A 24,199-nucleotide genomic window follows, 5' to 3' on the forward strand; every position below is an offset into this window, starting at 1 on the left:
CTGAATGCAGTCTTGGGCACATCTACATCCTTCACCCTCAACTGATGATACCCTGATCTGAGATCAATCTTAGAAAATACTCCTGCTCCCTTCAACTGATCAAACAGATCATCAATTCTAGGCAACGGATACTTGTTCTTCATCACTTTATTCAATCGCGGTAATCAATACAAAGTCTCAAAGTCCCATCCTTCTTTTTCAAGAACAGCACTGGAGCTCCCCATGGTGACACACTGACGTATAAACCCCTTATCTAGCAACTCTTGCAACTGAGTTTTCAACTCCCTCAATTCAGTAGGTGCCATCCTATAAGGAGCAATGGAAATAGGTCTTGCACCGTGGCGTCTCAATAGCAAATTCAACTTCCTTTCTCGTGGCAAACTGGGCAATTCTTCAGAAATACCTGCAGGAAGTCTCTCACCGTGGGTATGTCACTCAGTTTGGCTTAGCCTGCCTAGTATCCACCACATGTGCTAGGTAGGCTTCACAGCCTTTTCTCATCATTCTTCTTGCAACTGTGGCTGAGATGACATTGGACAAGAAATCTGTCCTTTCCCCCACAACTGTGATCTCATTACCCTCTGAAGTTTTTAGAGAAATTCTCTTCAATTTGCAATCAACTATTGCCTGATGACGTGACAACCAGTCCATTCCCAATATCACGTCAAACTCATGGAAGGGCAACTCAATTAGGTGCGCAAGAATTCATACCTGAATCCTTAACGGGCAACCCTTGTATACTTTGTTCACTACCACACTGTGGCCCAATGGATTAGTGACCAGAATGTCTTGGTCACTCTCCCCTACTAGTATCCCCCTTTCTACGGGTAAGTTGATGCAGATGTATGAATGAGTGGATCCTGGATCCACCAATGCATGCACAGGTGTAGTGTAGAGGGAGAACGTACCCCTAATGACATCCGGGGCATCTTGCTCCTCCTGAGCTCTCAAGGCATAATTTCTGGCAGGTGGTCTGTTATCTAGCCTCTCTGCTGGCTCAGATGTAGGCTTCTGAGATGGTCCCACAGCTTCGGATTTACCAGACCTTCTACCCCTTGGTGGTGCAGGAGCAGGTCTGTCTGCTTGTGTTGGAGCAGCAGTAGTAGTTCTGCGTGGGCAGTTCCTCAGTTGATGTTCTGTCGACCCACATCTCAAGCAAGCACCAGTCACTCTCCAACACTCCCCCTTATGCCATTTCTGACAGTGTGGACACGCAGAAGATGCTGGGGCTGGTCCCCTGAACCCCATCCCTGGAGAGCTGCCCACTGATGGTGTGGACTGACCTCTCCTAGGGGTGAACTGTGGTCTGGGCCCCTAAGACTGACCCTGACCCTGTGGCTGAGCTGAACTTTGTGCAGGAGGACCCTTGAACTTCTTCCCTGATGCAGGAGCTGAACTCGACTGACCCGGTCCCCTCTTCTGCTGTCTCTCTCTTCTAGTCCACTCACTAATTCTTACTTTTTCAACCTTTATTGCTGCTTCCACTAACTTGGTAAATTCTGTGATTCCCAAGGCAGTGAGCTGGATCTTGATGTTATCATTTAGTCCCTCTTCAAATCTCTTGCACCTTTCAGCTTCATTAGGGACTATCTCCCTTCCATAACGGCTTAATCTTACGAATTCCTTCTCATATTCAGCCACTGACAACTGTCTCTGCCTCAGGTTAATGAATTCCCTTCTTCTCTCTTCCAAATATACCCGACCCACATACTTCTTCTTGAATTCAGAGAGAAAGAAATCCCAAGTTGCGCTCGATCGCACTTCATCGACATCGTGTCCCACCACTCATAAGCATCATCTTGCAAAGAAAGAGATGGCAGCTTCCGTGTTTTGCTCGAGTGCGGTGGAGTTGTTTTAGGACTCGCTTGTTCTGCTCAACCAATTCTACCGCAATGAGTCATCTTCTCTCTTGCCATAGAAATCCACTGCCCCAAATTTTCTTAACCTTTCCAGGTGTGATTTCTGCTGTGGAGCTGGTGGTGGTGGTGGTGCTGGCATTACTCTGGCCATTTGTCTGAAGAAATTGGCCATTTGTTGGAACATGGCCTGTGGAGGCCGAAAGGTGCTCTGCTTGAGTGGGCGTGAGCGATTCTCTCATGCCCCAGGCCTCACTTGCCGCAGTGGAGCATGACTCTCCACTTCCTCCTCAACGGCTCTCTGAGATGAAGGGTCCATATCCTATTCAAAATAAGAAGGATAAACAGATCTGCGTTAGTGTCACCTCGACTCTTACAAATGCAATGCATGGTATGGACTCAATCTAGGCCCAGAAACGCCTAAACCGTGCTCTGATATCACTAAATGTGACACCCCTTACCCGTGTATAGTATACCCAAGTAAATAATGCCACACGGTGTACTGGCACACTCTAATATACCTTACTTAATTTGTGTCATGCTTTTGAAGTTAATTTATGAAATATGATTTATTTTAACCATTTATCAAAAGTATTATTCATTTGAGGTTCCGAAGATTTTAAGGAAAATCCGGCGGAGTACCGGCTAAAAATGGAGAAAACAGTTCTTCGGAACCTGTAAAAAAAACACTTCCAATATACAATTCCATTCATTCTCAACTCCAATATCATCAACAAAACTCAATATCAATATCTCAATAATTTGTCAATTTCAGGTCTCAACAACCTTTTCATTTCTCAAAACATCCCTTTCTCAGGGTTCTCATATATAAACAACCATTAAATACTCAAATTAATACCATACATGACCATAAATCTTTATTATTTACATGAACCTCAAAATACATTACATAAATCCCAAATACATATGAGAAAATAAAAAGTTAATTACAAAATGACAAAATGACATCTAGTGTCCTACCAATGCACTGCAGGTGACGAGGTGACACGCAATCGAGCAGAATCGCGGATGGACTCACCTACCGTGGTCTACTGGGCTCGCGATCGGGATCTCAGTACCTACGGCAAAAGCAACGCGCTAAGCAATAATGCTTAGTGGTGCAATAATATAATAAAAGAAAATAGCAAGAAAATAAATGTGTATAGAATGTGTATGCTTTCTTTGTTTGGTATTGATATATTCATTGTTTCATTAACGTTGTTCACTTTTATTCATTTGGTTGCCCCAAGTAACCTACACTAGACGATCGGATCGATAACGGGTAACCGCGGGTATCTAGTACCTCGGGCCGTCACACCATCGATCGCATATGCATCACCCGGTGTGCAACAAAACAGCTACTAAGCTGTAAATGATCTCAGGCACAAGGCCAAGTCTCAATGCAAAGTCAGAATGGCTAAAAGCCATGAAATCACAGAATGGCATTTTTGCCATGTGCAGTACTGCTAACTGAACCATATTGGCATGCCAAACTATCCAAACCAATCTTGTTAGGTATACTAGGGCATTTGAAACTTTTAAATTCTTCAATTTGTGAATTTCAACTTTTTTGGTGTCACTATTCATCATTGGTCAACAAAAATGTTGACTTTTAGAATAAAAATGTGTACATTGACTTTGGCACTCCCAACATACCACATTTGGTGTTTAAAACTTGTTGGCATTAAGTGTTAATACCATTTCAAAGTGTAAACCCACACAAGCAGAATTTTCAGTTTTGGTGAGTCAACTTCACTGTTCCATTGGACACTGTTACTATTGGAATTTGAAGAAATGTAAAACATGAAAGTTGTTCCTTGTTTTGTCTAGTTGAATTTCCTTTTTTGAATCACTCCATTTGGAGTTTTGTAGCTCCAGATATGACCCAAAAACCCAAGCTGGCCGGATTGCCAAATCTGCAGATTTACCATATCTACAGTGCATGAACAGTAACTAGAGTCACTTGGTTGGATGGGTTCTGGCCATAATTTGGGGTAGGTTCCTTCATGAAAGTTGTTTGTATATGTCTTAGCTTGTTGCTGTAAAACTTTCAGGCCAATTGACCAAATCTACAGTGAGTTATGGCCAAATGAACAGTTACTGTTCATTTGGTCAATTCTGCAGAGGCAGTTTCAGGGTTCCGGATTGGGGTCAAGTTTTGGTCCTCTTGCTTTGGTCTTTTGGGCATGGTTTCTTCAGAAAAAAATGTGCCATTATAAGCCTAGTTTCATTTCCAATTGGCCAAACACCAATTGGACTAACACAGCCCAAGATATGGCTGTGCAAAGGACCAATTTTCGGTCCCTCTGCTGCCCTAGGGCGCTTTACACCTTGAGTTTACCATACCATTTTTCAGTCCAAATTGTGTTCAACATACCTCAAATGGTCACTTATTGACCATTAGATTGTTCTTTAACAGTTTAATAAGCCAAGTCACATTTTCATGCCTCAAAACCCTAATGTCCAATGCACTTTACCCATAAACCCTCAATTAGCACCCTAGTTCAACATATATGTAAATATATAACTTAAATACAATCTCCAACTCATGCTAAGCCCATTAAAAACATTCAAAACCCTTCCTCTATTAGGGCTGCCGAATTCTTTGGTGGAGATACACATTGAATTTGTTTCATTATTTCACAATTTCTAGTTCATTACAAGCCTAAATCATGGAACTAATGTATTTTAACTACATATATGCACTAACCTTGATTGGGCAGAATTTCCAAAGCCCTAAACTTTACTTTCTTCCCTCTTGTTGGCTGCCAAAGGCTTTAGCAAGGTGATAGGGCAAATTTTAGTGAAAGAAAACTAGGGTTTTAGGGTGAAATGAAGGAGGGAATTAAGCTTTGATCAAGTTGTCAATGGTGGCTTGGTTACCCAAGGGTTTCGGCTGGTTTGGGATAAGGAAGAAGGCAGCTGCATTTTTGTTTCTTTTGGTCTTCATTTGTCTTTTTATTTGTTAGTCAAAGGATAGCTCAATTGTGATTGGTTGGTGAGCAAGTGAGTGACATCATATGATGTCATTTTTGCATTATTTTGCATTTTCTTTTCTTTCCTCCACTACTGATGCACACATTTTGCATAGTCATTTAGGTCTAATTTCATAATCATTTTATTTGGTTATTAGTCATTTTTTTAGCTAATTTCATTAGTTAATTAGTTAGTTTTTCATAGTTGTCAATTTTGCACTAATTTGTAATTTTTACTTTGTTTTGTAGGAAAAATGGTGTTTTTGAAGGACTAAAGAGAATTTTGCCATTGAGGAGTGTCTTCTACAGCAAAAAGATGCCAAAAACAAGTTTTCAAGCTGAAATATGCATTGACCAAACTGTGCATAACTTGCCGCATAAGCTATGCGATTCGCATAAGGAGGAAGATCACTGTTCAGAACCACCGAAATGTGCATAAGGAGATCGCATAGCTTATGCACATTCTCACCTCCCTTATGCACATTCACGAATTTGTGCATAACCTATGCACCAAGTCATGCAACCGCATAAGTGATCCGTAATCAGCTAAAATCGCATAAGGGATCAGATAACTTATGCGATCCACTTATGCAGTCCCATAAAGAGTTCATTAATGAGCTGGCAGAAGATTCCCTTAATGTATTCCTCCTAGAACATACTATTTTAGGGCTCCATGTCAGAAAAATGCTATATATAGTCTCATTTTCCCATTTTAGAGGAGAAAAGGAGCAAAGAAAGAAAGAAGGAGGCTAAGCAGAATTTGAGGAGTCATTTTCACCTTCCACACCATTTTCAACTAAGATTTGCAGATTTCTTTCTTTCTTTACACTTTTCTACATTTCTAGTGTTTAATTCCTTACTTCTTAGCTTAGATTAAAGCTTTATTTCCATTTAAACTCATCATATCTTGTAAGCATTATGGATAGTGAGTAGTTTACTTTTGATTCGGAGTAAGGGTTGTAATATTTGAGATATTTTGTGGATTTTGATTGGGTAATCCATATTTTGTGGTCTTAATGAGTTTTATTCATTTCTTGTATGCTTAATGACATGCTTAATGTAGGATCCCATTGAGTAATGTTCTTAATCCATGGTTGAAGCAATCAAGGAGAAGGCCTTGTGATAGATAATCAGAAATTGGACTTAATTAACTTAGACCTAGAAATAGGCTAAGGATTAAGAGGATTCATAGATTAATTAAAGAACTTAATGGGTCTTAATTAATTCTAACTCCACGAAAGTAGGATTAGTTTGATTAAGGCACTCTTTGTCTCACTCGAAAGGGAATTCAAAGGATTTAAGAATTAATCTCCTTAAAACCCATTAGTTTCACAAGATTGGATAACCAATTTAAAATCCTAAAATAGCTCGAATATGAAATCCCGAACTCCGGAATCGCTTTTTTTACCATTGTTAATTTCTAATCGAATTTAATCATTTGCCAATTTAAATATTGCCATATTTGAACTTGCTTATTTCTATTTGATGCAATTTTAGTTTAATTAATACATTGTTGAATAGAATATTAATTTTGCACAATTAGATTTCACACTCCATCACCCATTAATTCATCATTTTAATCTCATAAATACTTCAATTTAGTCAACTTTTATATCGAAAATTCAATCATTAACACAACTCCTCGTGGGATCAATATTTTTCTATACTACTTGTACGACCCGTGCACTTGCGGTTGGGACGCATAAATTTTTTGGCGCCGTTGCCGGGGAGTTGTTTGTTTAAGATTGAATTCTTGATCATTTTAGTTGTTTTTAGTTTTATCTTTGTTATCTTTTCATTTTGTGTTTGTTTGTTCTTTTTCAGGTACTTTAATCTTTTATGAGAAGAGCTAGAAGCTCAAGTGACACAACCTTACTGTTCAATCCTGAAATTGAGAAATTTTGTAAGGCCAACAAGAAAGAAACCAGAAAAAGGAAGGAAGCCTTGAGAGAAACTGAATTAGAAGCAGATATGGCTGATGAAAGAATTAGAATTGGTGTTGGTAATGCTGGAAATGGTCAAAACAATGAAAATGAAGCCCAAGGGGAAGAAGTTGTTAATGCAAACGTGCCTAGGGGAAGTATGATGGATCATGCTTTTCCTCGTTTTGATGACTTGAGAGAGAGCATAGCAAGACCAAGGATTGATGCAAACAGCTACAAGATGGATTTTGGAGTTCTTCAAATGATTCAAAACTCTCAATTTGGAGGACATCCTTCTGAAAATCCACACACACACCTGAAGAAGTTTGCTATGATTTGCGACATGCAAAAACAACCTGGAGTGTCTGATGATGCAGCAAGATTGAAGCTATTCCCATTCTATTTGTAAGATAGAGCATTGGATTGGCTTTATTCTTTACCTCACTACTCAATTACAAATTGGGAGCAACTAATCGATGCATTTCTTGCACAATATTTTCCACTGAAAACTCAAGAGCGAGGAATCAAATGACATCTTTCGACCAAGAGAAGATGAAACTCTATGAATCATGGATGAGATGGAAGGAATTGGAAAGATTATGCCCACATCATGCCATTCCAAAATGGATGATAAATCGAATTTCTACACAAATGTCACTCCCGCAATCAGAGGAATTATTGATGCTCAAACAGAGGAGAATTTATTATAAAGCATGAAGATGAAGCTTATGAGTTATTAGAGAAAATTGCAAAGAATACTCATCTTTGGAGTAGTCCAAGAGGACCACCCAACTCGTAAAAGGCAAGTCTTTGGAATGTATGATCTTGATCCATTCAACATGATTAATGCAAAGTTTGATGCACTTACAAATGTCCTTGCTAAGAAGATGGAAGATTTGAGTATGTTGGTTAGTTCAACATCATCACCGGAAGTTCACAACAAGTGGCTTATGCAGAGGAAACTACCACCGTGGAGTAGATTATGGAGAACAAGCAGCATATGTTGGTAATTATGGAAACAAGCAAATGGGGAATCCTTATTCTCAAACTTACAATCCAAATTGGAGGAATCATCCCAACTTTTCATGGGGCAATCAGAAAAATCAAGTTCAAAATCAGAATTTTCAACCACAACAAAGAAAGTCAAGTTCCATATCAGAAAATAGGCAACCATTGCCTAATTTTCAGCAGAAAAATATGAACCCTCCACCAAAACAAAGAAGAACGAAATTCCACCATCAAGCTTTATTGCAACAGATTCTTGCCAACCAAAATAAGCATGATGAGGAGATGAGAGAGGTGAAAGCAAGGTGGAACAAATGCAAACGACAAATGTGAATCGCCGAAAACCGATTGCACAACAAGCATCTTCCTCAAGTGCCAAATCTTTTGGAAAGCTTCCAAGTCAACCAGAAAATCCAAGAGAGCATTGTCAAGCTATTACTTTAAGAAGTGGTAAAGTTATAAATGATGAGAAGAGTGAAAACAGTGAGAAGAGAGACAATGAAAAAGGAACTGATGAGAGTGAAAAACAAGAGAGTAAGGAGAAATTTGAAGAAAAGAAGAGAAGTATATACCTCCTGAGCCCTACAAGCCACAACTTCCCTTTCCACAAAGATTTCACAAAGCCAAGCTTGATAGGCAATTTGGGAAGTTCTTAGAGGTTTTGAAGAAACTTTACATAAATGTGCCTTTTGTTGATGCTCTTTCACAAATGCCCTCTTATGCAAAATTCTTGAAAGAAATTCTCTCAAATAAGAGAAAACTTGAAGATGATGAAACTGTAGCTTTGACAGAAGAATGTAGTGCTATCCTCCAGAGGAAACTTCCTCCAAAGCTTAAGGATCCAGGGAGTTTTTCAATTCCATGCCACATTGGAGAGTCTTGTTCTACAAAAGCTCTATGTGATTTAGGGGCCAGTGTTAGCCTTATGCCCCTTTCTATCTATGAAAAGCTCAACATGGGAGATCTAAAGCCAACCCACATTTCTCTTCAGTTAGCTGACAGAACAATCAAGTATCCTGAAGGGATTTTGGAGAATGTGCCCCTGAAGGTTGGAAAGTTCTATATACCTGTTGACTTTGTCATCTTGGACATGGAGGAAGATTCTAATATTCCAATTATATTGGGGAGACCCTTTCTAGCTACAGCGGGAGCATTGATTGATGTGAAAGGAGAAAAGCTTACTCTTAGAGTTGGTGAAGAGCAGTTAATTTTCAATATCAATAACACTATGAAAAAGCATCATTCTGAAGCTGATACTTGCTTGAGAGTTGATATTATTGATGAGCTGGTTGAAGAACACTTCAGAAAAAAATATCCAGAAGATCCACTTGAAAATTGTTTGGTTCATGGAGGAGGCATAGACTATGACAACCCTCATGTAGCTGCATATACTCAACACTTAGAGGGAAGTCCACCATTCATTTCTGCTCCAGTTTTTCAACTCACACAAAAGGAAAAAGCTGAATTTAAGCAATCATCATTCAAGGAAGAAGATGCACCTAAGGTAGAACTTAAGCAACTTCCTTCTCAGCTCAGGTATGAATTTCTTGGCACTAATAACACTTATCCAAGAATTGTAAATGCAAATTTGAGTACTTTAGAGGCCGATAAGTCGTTAAGAGTGTTGAGAAAATTTAGGAAAGTTTTGGGTTACACCATAGATGACATTAAGGGAATAAGCCCACACTTTTGCATGCATAGAATCAGTTTGGAAGAAAATTGTAAACCATCTATTGAACATCAAAGGAGGTTGAACCCAAATATGAAAGAAGTTGTTAAAAAGGAAATTTTGAAGTTGCTTGATGCAGGGATCATATATCCCATCTCGCATAAGATTGGGTGAGCCCAAGACATGTTGTCCCAAAAAGGTGGAATGACAGTTGTCAAAAATGAAAACAATGAATTAATTCCCACGAGCAGTTGACTAGTTGGCGAATGTGCATAGATTACGTAAAAATTAAATGTTGCCACTAGTAAAGATCATTTTCCACTTCCCTTCATTGATCAAATGTTGGAAAGACTAGCTAGGCATTCTTACTTTTGCTATTTAGATGGATATTCAGGTTTTTTTCAAATCCCTATCCATCCTAATGATCAAGAGAAAATCACTTTTACTTGTCCATATGGAACCTTTGCTTATAGAAGGATGCCATTTGGGTTGTGTAATGCACCAGCCACTTTTCAGAGGTGCATGATGGCAATCTTCTCGATTTCATTGAAGACATAATGGAGGTTTTTATGGACGATTTTTCTGTTTATGGATCTTCTTTTGATATATGCTTAGCTAACCTTTCTAAAATTTTGCAAATGATGCGAATCGACCTTGTGTTAAATCGGGAAAAGTGTCATTTCATGGTTCAGAAGGGATAGTGCTTGGACATTTGGTGTCTAACAGAGGAATAGAGGTTGTTAAAGCCAAAGTTTAAGTGATAGAGAAGATGGCTCCTCCTACCAATGTCAAGGGAATTCAAGTTTCCTAGGACACTGGGTTCTACAGACGCTTTATCAAGGATTTTTCTAAAATAGCTAAACCTTTGTCTAATTTGTTAAGTAATGACACACCATTTGAATTTGACCAAGAGTGTTTGGATGCCTTTTGCAGGTTGAAGCAAGCTCTCATCACTGCACCAATCATGCAACCACCTGATTGGAGCCTACCATTGAAATTAAGTGTGATGCTAGCAACTATGCAATTGGGGCTGTTCTTGGTCAAAGAAAGGACAAAAGGCTTATGCTATTTATTATGCTAGTAGAACACTGGATGAGGCTCAAACAAATTATGCAACAACTGAAAAGGAATTTTTGGCAATTGTCTTTGCATTGGAAAAGTTCAGACCTTACATTATTGACTCAAAGGTGGTTATATTTTCAGATCATGCAGCCATCAGGTATTTGCTCCGTAAAAAGGAGGCCAAACCAAGGCTCATTAGGTGGATTCTGATGCTACAAGAGTTTGATTTGGAGATTAGAGATAAGAAGGTAGCTGAAAATGTAGTTGCTGATAATCTTAGTAGGTTGAAATTGGATGGTGAAGAATTGGATGAAATCCCTATTGATGAGTTTTTCTTGGATGAACAACTTTTCTCTCTTGTTGCTAAACTACCTTGGTATGCAGACTTTGTGAATTATCTATCTTGTGGAATATTACCTCTAGGTATGACATGGCAACAAAAGAAAAAGTTCTTGCATGAAGTGAAGTTTTATAGATGGGATGATCCTTTACTCTTTAGGAGATGTTGTGATGGTCTAATTAGAAGATGTATTCCTGAAGAGGAAATCCAGAGTATTTTGCGTCATTGCCATGCTTCTGATTATGGAGGACATTTTGGCATCTCTAAGACAGCTAGTAAAATTTTGCAAGCTGGTTTCTTTTGGCCAAATCTGTTTAAGGATGTGAGGAAATTTGTGGTGGATTGTGATAAATGTCAAAGGAGTGGAAATTTGTCAAAAAGAGATCAAATTACCCTAAATAATATTCTTGAAGTGGAATTATTTGATGTTTGGGGAATAGATTTTATGGGGCCATTCCCTCCTTCATATGGTAATAGATACATCTTAGTTGGGGTTGACTATGTGTCAAAGTGGGTGGAAGCTATTGCAACTCCAACTAATGATGCTAGAGTGGTAGTAAAATTTTTGAAAAAATTTGTCTTGAGCAGATTTGGAGCTCCTAGGGCTATAATTAGTGATGGGGGTTCCCATTTTTGTAATAAGCAATTTGAGAGCTTAATGAGGAAGTATGGTGTAGTGCACAAGATAGCTACCCCATACCATCCTCAAACTTCAGGACAAGTTGAAATTTCTAACAGAGAGCTCAAGCATATTTTGGAGAAAACAGTGAACAATTCTAGGAAAGATTGGTCTATCAAACTAGATGATGCTTTATGGGCATATAGGACTGCCTACAAAACCCCTATAGGAACTACTCCCTTTAGGTTGGTGTATGGTAAGTCTTGTCATTTACCTGTGGAGCTAGAACATAGAGCATATTGGGCCATTCAGACCTTGAATTTTGATCTTAAGCAAGCTGGTGAGAAAAGGTTGTTACAACTTAATGAGCTTGAGGAATTGAGGATGGATGCCTATGAAAGTGCCCGTATTTACAAAGAAAGAACTAAAGTTTGGCATGATAAGCATCCGAGGAAAAGGAATTCAAACTAGGTGATTTAGTTATGTTGTTCAAATAAAGATTGAAATTGTTACCTTGAAAACTGAAGTCAAGGTGGAATTGTCCATATAGAGTTTCTAATGTTTTCCCTTAGGGAGCAATAGAAATTTGGAGTGAAAACTGGGAATTTTAAGGTCAATGGGCATAGATTGAAGCATTACATAACCGGAGACCCAATACTAGGAGCAAGTCGTTACAAGCTCTCCAATCCTCACCTCTTTTCAGTGAAATTCATGAAAAGTCCAGCTCAGGACTATAAATTAGCCCTCTTGGGAGGCATCCCAAGTCCTTTTATTTTGCTTTTGTTGATTTACTTTCATTTTCATTAATTTTGTTTTTATCTTAAATCTCCACAAATTCAATTATTGACATTGTTAAATTTTGTATCTTGAAGATTTAATTCAATGAAGAAGGGCTGGTGAACTAATGGGGAAGTAAATCTTAAATTTACAAATTTAGTCCTTCAAAAGAATCGATAAGCTTTTATCGCATAACTGTGCGGGAGCCGCAATCTAGTTCATGCAGAGGAAATGTACATTCTGCGCAGCAAAAGGGGTGTCTGCAGCAAAATGGTTCATGTTTTGATGAAGTTGGATGTATATCAATGGAGAAAGGTTTGTGAACTTCTAAAATTGATATCTGGTTTATGCAGAGCAGAACAATAAAATCTGCAGCAGATTACATGTGTTTTTGGTGAGGTTGGGTGGGTAATTTTCTAATATTTGTGCTTATAATGATATTATGGTGGTAAGTGAGTCATTTTTGCAGTCTTGAGCTTCTTTGGGTTATAGGATACAAGGTAGAAATGCTGCATTTTCTTGGCGAATCTTGGAGAGTTCATTTCTCATTTGTGGTTAGATGCAACTTCATGCAAATTTTATGGAGTTTTATGTGCCAAATGTTGATTTGCAGAATTTGAGTCAAAATGGCATAGCTCTCAAAGGTCTTTTATGTAGGATCCATTTTTACATGCTCGTGTGATGCACTTTTGATGAACTTTGAATATATTGATGTGTTTTTGATGAAAATTTCTCATGGTTTGTGCTTCATAGAATTATATTTCATCATTCCAGGGTATCTTTCACACTTGCAATCCATGTTCTATTGCAATCTTAATTTTGTTGAATTTGTGCATAAGCAACTGCATAGCTTATGCAATCCTGCATGACCAAAATTCTTGCCCTTTTTCACCTTTATTGCAAGTGCATAAGGAGAGTGCATAGCTTATGCAACTCGCATAACCTCATTTTGTCAAATTTCATATCTCACAAAACTTGCATAAGGTGAGTGCATGACTTATGCACAATTGCATAACTTCAAATCCTTCATTTTCTCTCTCTGCCGAAGTTTGCATAAGGAAGGTGCATAAGCTATGCACTTCTGCATGACCAAAAATCCAAAGCTCCACTCGCCAAGAGTGCATAAGCAGAGTGCATAACCTATGCACTCCTGCATAACCAAAAACCCAGAAAAATCATTCTTGCCGAGGGGTGCATAAGGAAGGTGCATAAGTTATGCACCTCTGCATAACCAAGATCTCCAAAAATCAATTCAGCCGAAGAGTGCATAAGCAGAGTGCATAACCTATGCACTCCTGCATAACCAGAAAACAGAAAATCCCAAAAGTTGCCGAGACCTGCATAAGCAGAGTGCATAGCCTATGCACTTCTGCATAACCAAAATTCTGAATTTCAAAACCTACCGCAGAGTGCATAAGCAGAGTGCATAGCTTATGCACATCTGCATGACCCAAGTTTCTGAAAAACAATTCTTGCCGAGAGATGCATAAGGGGAGTGCATAACTTATGCACTCCCGCATGACTTCGCTCCTCACCATTTCAGGGTCACCGAAACATGCATAAGGACAGTGCATAACCTATGCACTTGTGCATAAGCACTTCTTTGAAAATTAAATCCTTTTGAAACATGTACAAAAGAGTGCACAGGTTATGCATAAATCATTTTCCCCTTATGCAGTCTCCTCAAACCCGATTCACATTCATTTTCGAAAAAAATTCCCACCACCTCCACTTCCCAACTCTTCACCCCCACGACCGCCCTTCATCCTCCATTTCTTCCGGCATTCTCGCCGTCTCTCTCCCATCTTCTCCAGCGCTCTAATCACAAAAACCCTAAATCCCCCTACATTTCCATCTCTTCTCCAATCGACCATGGATTCCCCTCCACATTCCCGCCCCGCCTCTCCTCTTGAAGTCACTCCATTGTCTTCGATACATCCCCCTTCCAATCCTCCACCACAAACGACACCACCACCACCTCCATCAACCACATACAAACGCAAAATCCAATCCAAACTGCGACCCATGCCCTCTGCTCCTCCTCCGTCCAAACGCAAAGACCCACCCACCCCATTTTCTAACCACCTCCTAAAAAGCCAAAAGCTCCAGCCTCTACACCTTCTTCCAAAGAAAAGGATAGTTTCAAAGAACCCCATTTGTATCAAAGCTACCCTGGCCTCTCCCTGATACAATTCAAAAAGCTGCTTTCAAAAGACTCAAAGATAGAAGGGTACAACCTACTAGGTATATATCCGCTGATGCTCTACAATCTCTGGGTTTATTTGATAATGTAGTTGCATTTCTTGACGGTATGGGTTGGACAGAATTTGTGCATAAGCAAGAGGTAGTTTATCCAATTCTAGTTTTGGAGTTTATTTCTTCATTCTCTGCTACCCTCAACTTGCATGATGTAGACCATAAGCCAATTATGACATTTAGATGCTTGGGGCAAAATAGAGAGCTGTCATTGGATCAATTTCATAGCATTGTGCGTTTTGCAATTGATGGGTTCTTTAGAGTACCACATACTGGAGTAGAGGTAGCCAATAAGGGCATCTGGAATCCTGCCCAATTTTGGAGAATCATAACAAACCAACCCCAAACCTTCTCTGCTGGTAGGTCCAAAACATCCCAAATCCTTGACCCTGCACTTAGGTTTATTCATAGGTTGATGGCTAGCACCATATTGGGCAGAGGGACTAGTTCTGGTGCTGTGGGCAAATCTGAACTTTTTATGTTATGGTGTGCATTTCACAAAGTTAAGGTGTCTCCAGGTTACTTCTTTTGCGAACATGTGCTGCATATTGCCACCAAATCCATTGGTGACATTGTTTTGGGTGGACTCATCATCGCCATAGCCAAGCATTTTGGCTTTAATCTCGCAGAGCACTCAATCCCAAAGACTTGAGGACACTTCCTATTTTGATACTGCACACTTAACCAAAACAGGGTTCCATTTATCATATTTTGATGATACTGGCCACCCTGCAGCAGAAACTGAGCCTATTGCACAACCAGAAACCCAACCTTTCACACCAGTCCCACAGCACCCTACTACCCCTACCCCACCCCTCACCTACTCAGACACTCCATACCTCTGCCACCCCATTCCTCCTACAGCTGAACCTACCTCATCCACAGCACCTCCTCCATTCAACACTAAAGCCTTATTCACCTACCTCGACAGGCTTAGTGATGATATCTACTTTGTGGATAGGAAGCTTGACAGTGGTCTTGATACACTAAAGGATCGTCATGAGCAACTATTTGACCTTGTCATGGAAACCAGGGACAAACAGAAAGAACTGAAGGAAATGGTGAAGCAACTCATGATCTTCCTGGGCATGCCACCCCCACCTCCATCACCTCCTCCCGCACCATCATTTCGACACTACAGCCTACCACTTCTTAGCAACCTCCTTGGACAAAGGAAAAACAATAGACATAGATTAGTGTTTAGTTTACTTTTGTTCAATCTTGTAGGACCTTTTCTTTGTAAATATGTTCAAACATTTATACTTTGTTTTGGATTTTGTTGATTTGCTCTGAATTAGTTTCTTCTAAATTCTGTTTCCTTTGAAGTTTTATTGAATAGCTATTACATTCGTCTTCTTTGATTTTTATTGCACTTATTGCCTTTTTGTACATATTTGCCCATACTGCCTATATTTCCATACTTTTATCGCTGGTTGTACATTTCTTGCAAATTCCCATGCAAAGCTTTTTGTATACACTGCATACCTATGAATTTCCTCATGCATAACCTTTGCATAGCCTGTAACTCTTTCTCGCTTTCAGAATCACATGTGTTGTATTGCCCTTATGCAACTGTCCTGCATAGCCTATGCAACATCTATTGCCTCTTATGCAGCACTGCATGGCTTATGCACCTTACCTATGCACATGTTCGATAAAGACTTAACTCGCATAACCTGTGTGCCTTCTTATGCATCCCTTTAACTTGAATTCTCATACTGGTAACTCTTTCTTTTTGTTCTTATTTTTACAATTCCTGGTCAATATTATTTGCTTTGAGTTTTGGATATTCATCGTTTGAGACATTGAGGACAATGTCCAATTTTGAGTTTGGGGGTGCACATTTTGATTTTTAGCTTTATTTTTCACATTTTGAGTATAAGAGCATCTCATTCCATTTCATTTAGATATATTGTAAATATTTTACATATACATCCATACATACATATTCATTACACATTTACACACACATTATACATCACTTAGAAATTGTACAAATTGCATACAAATAGACTTCCTCCATTTAGTTCATGCATTACTCATTTTAGGAATCATACACCATGCATTAAAATCTTTTGCCAAATCCCTTGAGTATTGAAAATGTGCCTATGAAAGTGATTTGACTCACCTTTTAGTTGGGTTTGTGGATTGAAAGTTTCCTAAAAGGTGCAAGGTTTTGAAGTGTCTATCTCTTGCCTATATCTTCTTAGCCAAAAAGCCACCCAATTAGTCATTTGGAGGTGGAAGTGTTTAGAGGGAATTATTGGATATAAGGTAGTCAAATGATGTCTCACCAATCCTAGAACAAATTTTCTAAACCTTTCAAGGCGAAATACCAGCTTGTACTTGAAAAGAGAGATGATTAGGCATTCTTTGATTTAAACCTTCTCATTTTAAACCTTTGGCCCTTTTTCCCAACTAAAATTTATCCTTGCAAACCCCTTTGAGCCTTTTTACCCCTAATTTTTCTTGAAACCCTTATTATTACCTAGCCAATGAACCAAACACTCCAACCCTTTTCATGAGAATAATTATTTACAATATTAGGTACATAAAAAAAAAGAGAAAAAGAAAAGAAAAGAAAAAAATACAATAAAAGGGAGAAGAAGTGCTTGTCATCTTGTACAAGTGCTACTATATGTGATTTTCACTATTGTCATTCAAAATGAAAGAAATCCACCCAAAGTATCAAAAGAAATGAGTTTGGGGGTGGCAATTTTAGGGACAATCATCAAAAGAAAATACAAAATACAAGTTAAAGTATCAAAATGTCCCTCCATTTTTATGTGTTTTGTAAACTATGCTAGCACTTGACAATCCTCATTGTGTATTCTTCTCTCCCATATAAAAAAAAGAGAAAAAAATATATAATAAAGTGTACCTTATGTTTCAAAAATTGAAAATATTCTCATGCTTTGAATCCTTTTACCCATCTTTCTTCTTAGCCTCATTTTGAACCCCATGGCCCCATTACATCCCTAAAAAGACCTTTGATCTCTTGATGGTACTAGCCACATTAGTGGAGATAGGAGTAGGGAATTTGCCTATGGGATTGGGAAATTAGTCATTCATTCATTCAATTCCATCATTCCATATGGAGACACTTTGACTATTGATTGTTCTAGAATTCCTTTTGAGCATGACTCCCTATTTTGATTAGTTGGTTTGGGGATTTTGAATGATAATTGACTTGATGGCTAAGCGGTGAAAGCTTGGATAAGCATTAGATTCTTTGCATTTTGAGGGATGGGTATATGGATTGTTGGTATGGCTAAAGGTGTGTTAAGTTACTTTAATTGGTAATTTTCATAACTCTTTGGATAAGGCACCCCTTAAAAACTTTGCACCACATTTTAAAGTTTGCTTGAGGACAAGCAAAAGCTTGAGTTTGGGGGTATTTGATGCACACATTTTGCATAGTCATTTAGGTCTAATTTCATAATCATTTTATTTGGTTATTAGTCATTTTTTTAGCTAATTTCATTAGTTAATTAGTTAGTTTTTCATAGTTGTCAATTTTGCACTAATTTGTAATTTTTACTTTGTTTTGTAGGAAAAATGGTGTTTTTGAAGGACTAAAGAGAATTTTGCCATTGAGGAGTGTCTTCTACAGCAAAAAGATGCCAAAAACAAGTTTTCAAGCTGAAATATGCATTGACCAAATCTGCATAACTTGTCGCATAAGCTATGCGATCGCATAAGGAGGAAGATCACTGTTCAGAACCACCGAAATGTGCATAAGGAGATCGCATAGCTTATGCACATTCTCACCTCCTTATGCACATTCACGAATTTGTGCATAACCTATGCACTAAGTCATGCAGCGCATAAGTGATCCAGAATCAGCTGAAAATCGCATAAGGGATCAGATAACTTATGCAGTCCACTTATGCAGTCCCATAAAGAGTTCATTAATGAGCTGGCAGAAGATTCCCTTAATGTATTCCTCCTAGAACATACTATTTTAGGGCTCCATGTCAGAAAAATGCTATATATAGTCTCATTTTCCCATTTTAGAGGAGAAAAGGAGCAAAGAAAGAAAGAAGGAGGCTAAGCAGAATTTGAGGAGTCATTTTCACCTTCCACACCATTTTCAACTAAGATTTGCAGATTTCTTTCTTTCTTTACACTTTTCTACATTTCTAGTGTTTAATTCCTTACTTCTTAGCTTAGATTAAAGCTTTATTTCCATTTAAACTCATCATATCTTGTAAGCATTATGGATAGTGAGTAGTTTACTTTTGATTCTGGAGTAAGGGTTGTAATATTTGAGATATTTTGTGGATTTTGATTGGGTAATCCATATTTTGTGGTCTTAATGAGTTTTATTCATTTCTTGTATGCTTAATGACATGCTTAATGTAGGATCCAATTGAGTAATGTTCTTAATACATAGTTGAAAATCAAGGAGAAGGCCTTGTGATAGATAATCAGGAAATTGGACTTAATTAACTTAGACCTAGAAATAGGCTAAGGATTAAGAGGATTCATAGATTAATTAAAGAACTTAATGGGTCTTAATTAATTCTAACTCCACGAAAGTAGGATTAGTTTGATTAAGGCACTCTTTGTCTCACTCGAAAGGGAATTCAAAGGATTTAAGAATTAATCTCCTTAAAACCCATTAGTTTCACAAGATTGGATAACCAATTTAAAATCCTAAAATAGCTCGAATATGAAATCCCGAACTCCGGAATCGCTTTTTTTACCATTGTTAATTTCTAATCGAATTTAATCATTTGCCAATTTAAATATTGCCATATTTGAACTTGCTTATTTCTATTTGATGCAATTTTAGTTTAATTAATACATTGTTGAATAGAATATTAATTTTGCACAATTAGATTTCACACTCCATTACCCATTAATTCATCATTTTAATCTCATAAATACTTCAATTTAGTCAACTTTTATATCGAAAATTCAATCATTAACACAACTCCTCGTGGGATCGATATTTTTCTATACTACTTGTACGACCCGTGCACTTGCGGTTGGGACGCATCAACTACTCATTTCAAATTTCATTTCTAGTAATGTTTATTCATATTTTATGTTATATTAATTATTTACTCAACTGGACAAGTCGGCCAAAAATCACCTCGGAAGGCGAAATGACCAAAATGCCCTCCGTTTGGCTTAACGGGTCAAAATCGTCTGTACCGATTGAAAAATTTTTCTAGGTATGTTCTTGGCATTCTAATGCCATGGGAACCTCAATTACCCTTTTCTGGAGTCCCAAAAATTATTTTCTAATTTTTCCCCCGGGACTAGGGCTCCTCGTTATAGAATCAAGAACTTCCTCCTGCTACCCATCGCTTGGGCACCTACTGCTTTGCTTGGTTGTATTTTATTTCTAAAATTTTTACTAAATTTTTCTTATTAATATTTGAGTTAATTATGATTCTGACTTTAGTTTAAATATTTTTCCGACATTCTAGTGTCCTGATCGACACCTGGCCACCGTAATAAAGTAGGATGTACTGAGTGGTTATCGGGAGGGTGTTACAACTCTTCCCCTCTAATTTAAATTTCGTCCTCGAAATTTACCAGATGCAAACAGTTGAGGGAACTGTTGCCTCATCGTCTCTTCACTTTCCCAAGTTGCCTCCTCGGTGTTGTGGTGCCTCCATAGCACTTTCACCAATGGAATTTGCTTGTTTCTCAACTCTTTCACTTCCCGAGCCAAGATCCGTAGAGGTTCTTCTTCGTATGTCAAATCCGGCTGTATTTCAATTTCTTCTCTGGAGATGACATGCGAAGGATCTGAGCGGTATCTTCTAAGCATGGATACATGGAACACATTGTGGATCTTGTCCAGCTCTGGTGGTAAAGCTAGCCTATAGGCCACTGGACCCACACGTTCAATAACTTCATATGGGCCAATGAACCTAGGGCTCAACTTACCTTTTCTTCCAAACCTCAACACTTTCTTCCATGGTGACACCTTAAGGAACACTTTGTCGCCAACCCCATATTCTATTTCTTTTCTCTTCAGGTCGGCATAGGATTTCTGTCTGTCTGAGGCAACCTTCAAGTTGGATTTGATTGATTTCACCTTCTCCTCAGCCTGTTTCACTGTGTCCGCCCTACCGCTTTGTCTTCGCCAATTCAGTCCAAAGACACTAGAGTTCTACATTTTCTCCCATACATAGCTTCATACGGGGCCATTTGGATGCTAGCTTGGTAGCTATTGTTGTATGCAAATTCTGCCAGTGGGAGGTATTTATCCCAACTTCCCTCAAACTCAATGACACAACTCCTCAGCATATCCTCAAGGATCTGACAAGTATTTCATGTTATTATTATCATTTCAATTCAATATTTGTATCAATTTCATTGGTTTCAATTTTTTACCTGGATTACTCTTTTTAGATTGCCCATCCGTCTCGAGGATGGAAAGTCAGGCTTGAAATGGAGTTGTGTACCCAAGGATTCATGCAACTTCTTCCAAAATCTCGATGTAAACCTTGGGTCTCGATCAGATATGATGGAAAGTGGGATTCCATGCAGTTTAACTATCTCACTGATATACAATTCTGCTAACCTCTCTAGTGAGTAGTCAGTCTTAATCGGCAGAAGTGTGTCGACTTTCACAATCTATCAACTATCACCCATGCTGCATCATATTTCTTCCGGGTGAGAGGTAGCCCACTTACAAAATCCATGGTAACCCGATCCCATTTCCATTCAGGTATGCGTATAGGCTGTAGCAAACCTGATGGAACATGATGTTCTGCCTTGACTTGCTGACATGTCAAGCATTTAGTCACATAGTCAGCTATGTCTTTCTTCATACCAAAGTACCAACATCAAGCTTGGATCATGATACATCTTTGTACTTCACGGTGCATAGCATATACACTAGTGTGTGCCTCTTTTAGAATATTGGCCTTCAATTCCCCATCATCCGTACACGCCTTTTCTTTGTAGTACAGACACCCATCAGCTTTCACCCCATAGTCAGTTGCTTTTCCCTCTGGGATTTTGCTCATAATAGCCATTAGCTTCTCATCTACCTTCTGCCCATCTAAAATCTGCTGTAGCAGGTTTGGCCTCACTTGCAACTCAACCAAGATAGCTCCATCACGAACCAAAGATAGACGGGCATTCAATGATCTCAAGGCCGTTATGGATTTTCTCGCCAAAGCATCAAGAACTACATTTGCCTTCCTGTGATGGTAATCAATTACACAAATATAGTCCTTCAGAACTCAATCCATCGCTCTGTCTAAGGTTGAGCTCCTTCTGGGTTGGCAAATATTTTAAGCTCTTGTTGTCTGTGTAAATTTAGCACTTTTACCCATACAAGTAATGCCTCCATATCTTCAAGCATAAGATAATTGCTGCAAGCTCTAAATCATGGGTAGGGTAGTTCTGTTCATGTGGTCTTAACTGCCTGGAAGCATAGGCGACCACCTTCCCCTCTTGCATCAACACACACCCTAACCCATTATGTGAGGCATCACTATAGACCACAAAGTCCTTTCCGGACACTGGCTGTGTTAACACCGTGCCTCACAACATAGCCTTCAATTTCTCAAAACGGTGCGACACTTGTCATTCCAGTCAAATCGACATTTTTGTGTAACAACTTGGTCATTGGAGCGGCTATTAAGGAAAATCCTTTACAAATCTTCTCAGAATACCCAGCTAGCCCCAAGAAGCTTCGACCTCGGTTGTATTCTCGGGAGGCTTCCATTCCATCATCGCTTCTATTTTCTTGGGATCCACCTAATCCCATCACCGACACTATGTGTCCAAGGAATGCAATCTCATTCACCAAAAGTCACACTTGGACAACTTAGCATACAGCTTCTTTTCTCTCAGGGTTTGCAAAACAATCCTCAAATGCTCATCATGTTCTTCCCTGGTCTTGGAATACACCAAAATATCATCAATAAAGACCACTACGAACCGATCTAGGTATGGATGGAAGATACGGTTCATAAGGTCCATGAACGCCGCTGGTGCATTTGTTAGGCCAAAGGGCATACTAGGAACTCATAATGCCCATACCGGGTCCTGAATGCAGTCTTGGGCACATCTACATCCTTCACCCTCAACTGATGATACCCTGATCTGAGATCAATCTTAGAAAATACTCCTGCTCCCTTCAACTGATCAAACAGATCATCAATTCTAGGCAACGGATACTTGTTCTTCACAGTCACTTTATTCAACTGCCGGTAATCAATACAAAGTCTCAAAGTCCCATCCTTCTTTTTCAAGAACAGCACTGGAGCTCCCCATGGTGACACACTGACGTATAAACCCCTTATCTAGCAACTCTTGCAACTGAGTTTTCAACTCCCTCAATTCAGTAGGTGCCATCCTATAAGGAGCAATGGAAATAGGTCTTGCATCTTGAATGCCTCAATAGCAAATTCAACTTCCCTTTACGTGGCAAACCAGCAATTCTTCAGAAATACCTGGGAAGTCTCTCACTGTGGGTATGTCACTGTGTTTGGCTTAGCTCGCCTAGTATCCACCACATGTGCTAGGTAGGCTTCACACTTTTCTCATCATTCTTCTTGCAATCGTGGTTGAGATGACATTGGACAAGAAATCATCCTTTCCCCACAACCGTGATCTCATTACCCTCTCAAGTTTTTAGAGAAATTCTCTTCAATTTGCAATCAACTATTGCACGATGACGTGACAACCACCATTCCCAATATCACGTCAAACTCATGGAAGGGCAACTCAATTAGGTCCGCCAAGAATTCATACCTCAATCCTTAACGGGCAACCCTTGTATACTTTGTTCACTACCACTGTGGGCCCAATGGATTAGTGACCGTAATGTCTTGGTCACTCTCCCTACTAGTATCCCCTTTCTACGGGTAAGTTGATGCAGATGTATGAATGAGTGGATCCGGATCCACCAATGCATGCACAGTGTAGTGTAGAGGAGAACGCATTCTAATGACATCCGGCATCTTGCTCCTCCCGAGCTCTCAAGGCATAATTTACGGTGGTACGTTATCCGCCTCTCTGGCCGCTCGATGTAGGCTTCGAGATGGTCCCACAGCTGGATTTACTGCACCTTCTACCCCTTGGTGGTGCAGAGCAGTGTCCGTCGCTTGTGTTGGAGCAAAGCAGTAGTAGTTCTGCGTGGGCGCCTCGATGAGTCGACCCACATCTCAAGCAAGCACCGCCACTCTCCAACACTTCCCCCTTATGCCATTTCTCGGCGGTGTGGACACGCAGAAGATGCCGGGCTGGTCCTCAACCCCATCCTCGGAGAGATGCCCACCGATGGTGTGGACCGACTCTCCTAGGGGTGAACTATGGTCCGGCCCCTAAGACCGACTCGACTCGTGGTCGAGCTGAACTTTGTGCAGAGGACCCTTGAACTTCTTCCCCGATGCAGAGCCGAACTCGACTAACCGGTCCCCTCTTCTCGCTCTCTCTTCTAGTCCACTCACTAATTCTTACTTTTTCAACCTTTATTGCCGCTTCCACTAACTTGGTAAATTCAGTGATTCCCAAGGCGTTGAGCTGGATCTTGATGTTATCATTTAGTCCCTCTTCAAATCTCTTGCACCTTTCGACTTCATTAGGGACTATCTCCTTCCATAACGGCTTAATCTTACGAATTCCTTCTCATATTCAGCCATCGACAACCATCTCGCCTCGTGTTAATGAATTCCTTCTTCTCTCTTCCAAATATACAAGTACCCACATACTTCTTCTTGAATTCAGAGAGAAAGAA

General features: G+C 39.3%; 1 non-coding gene across 1 annotated transcript; it reads right to left on the bottom strand.

The window, feature by feature from the left end:
• Positions 1 to 7,266: 7,266 nt before the first annotated feature.
• On the bottom strand, positions 7,267 to 7,370 carry LOC131178075 (small nucleolar RNA R71). Its single transcript, XR_009147205.1, has one exon. It is a non-coding gene; the product is annotated as a small nucleolar RNA R71 (small nucleolar RNA).
• Positions 7,371 to 24,199: the final 16,829 nt, after the last annotated feature.

This window comes from Hevea brasiliensis, chromosome 2 (genome assembly GCF_030052815.1).
Source record: "Hevea brasiliensis isolate MT/VB/25A 57/8 chromosome 2, ASM3005281v1, whole genome shotgun sequence".
In the NCBI taxonomy this organism is placed as follows: Eukaryota; Viridiplantae; Streptophyta; class Magnoliopsida; order Malpighiales; family Euphorbiaceae; genus Hevea; species Hevea brasiliensis.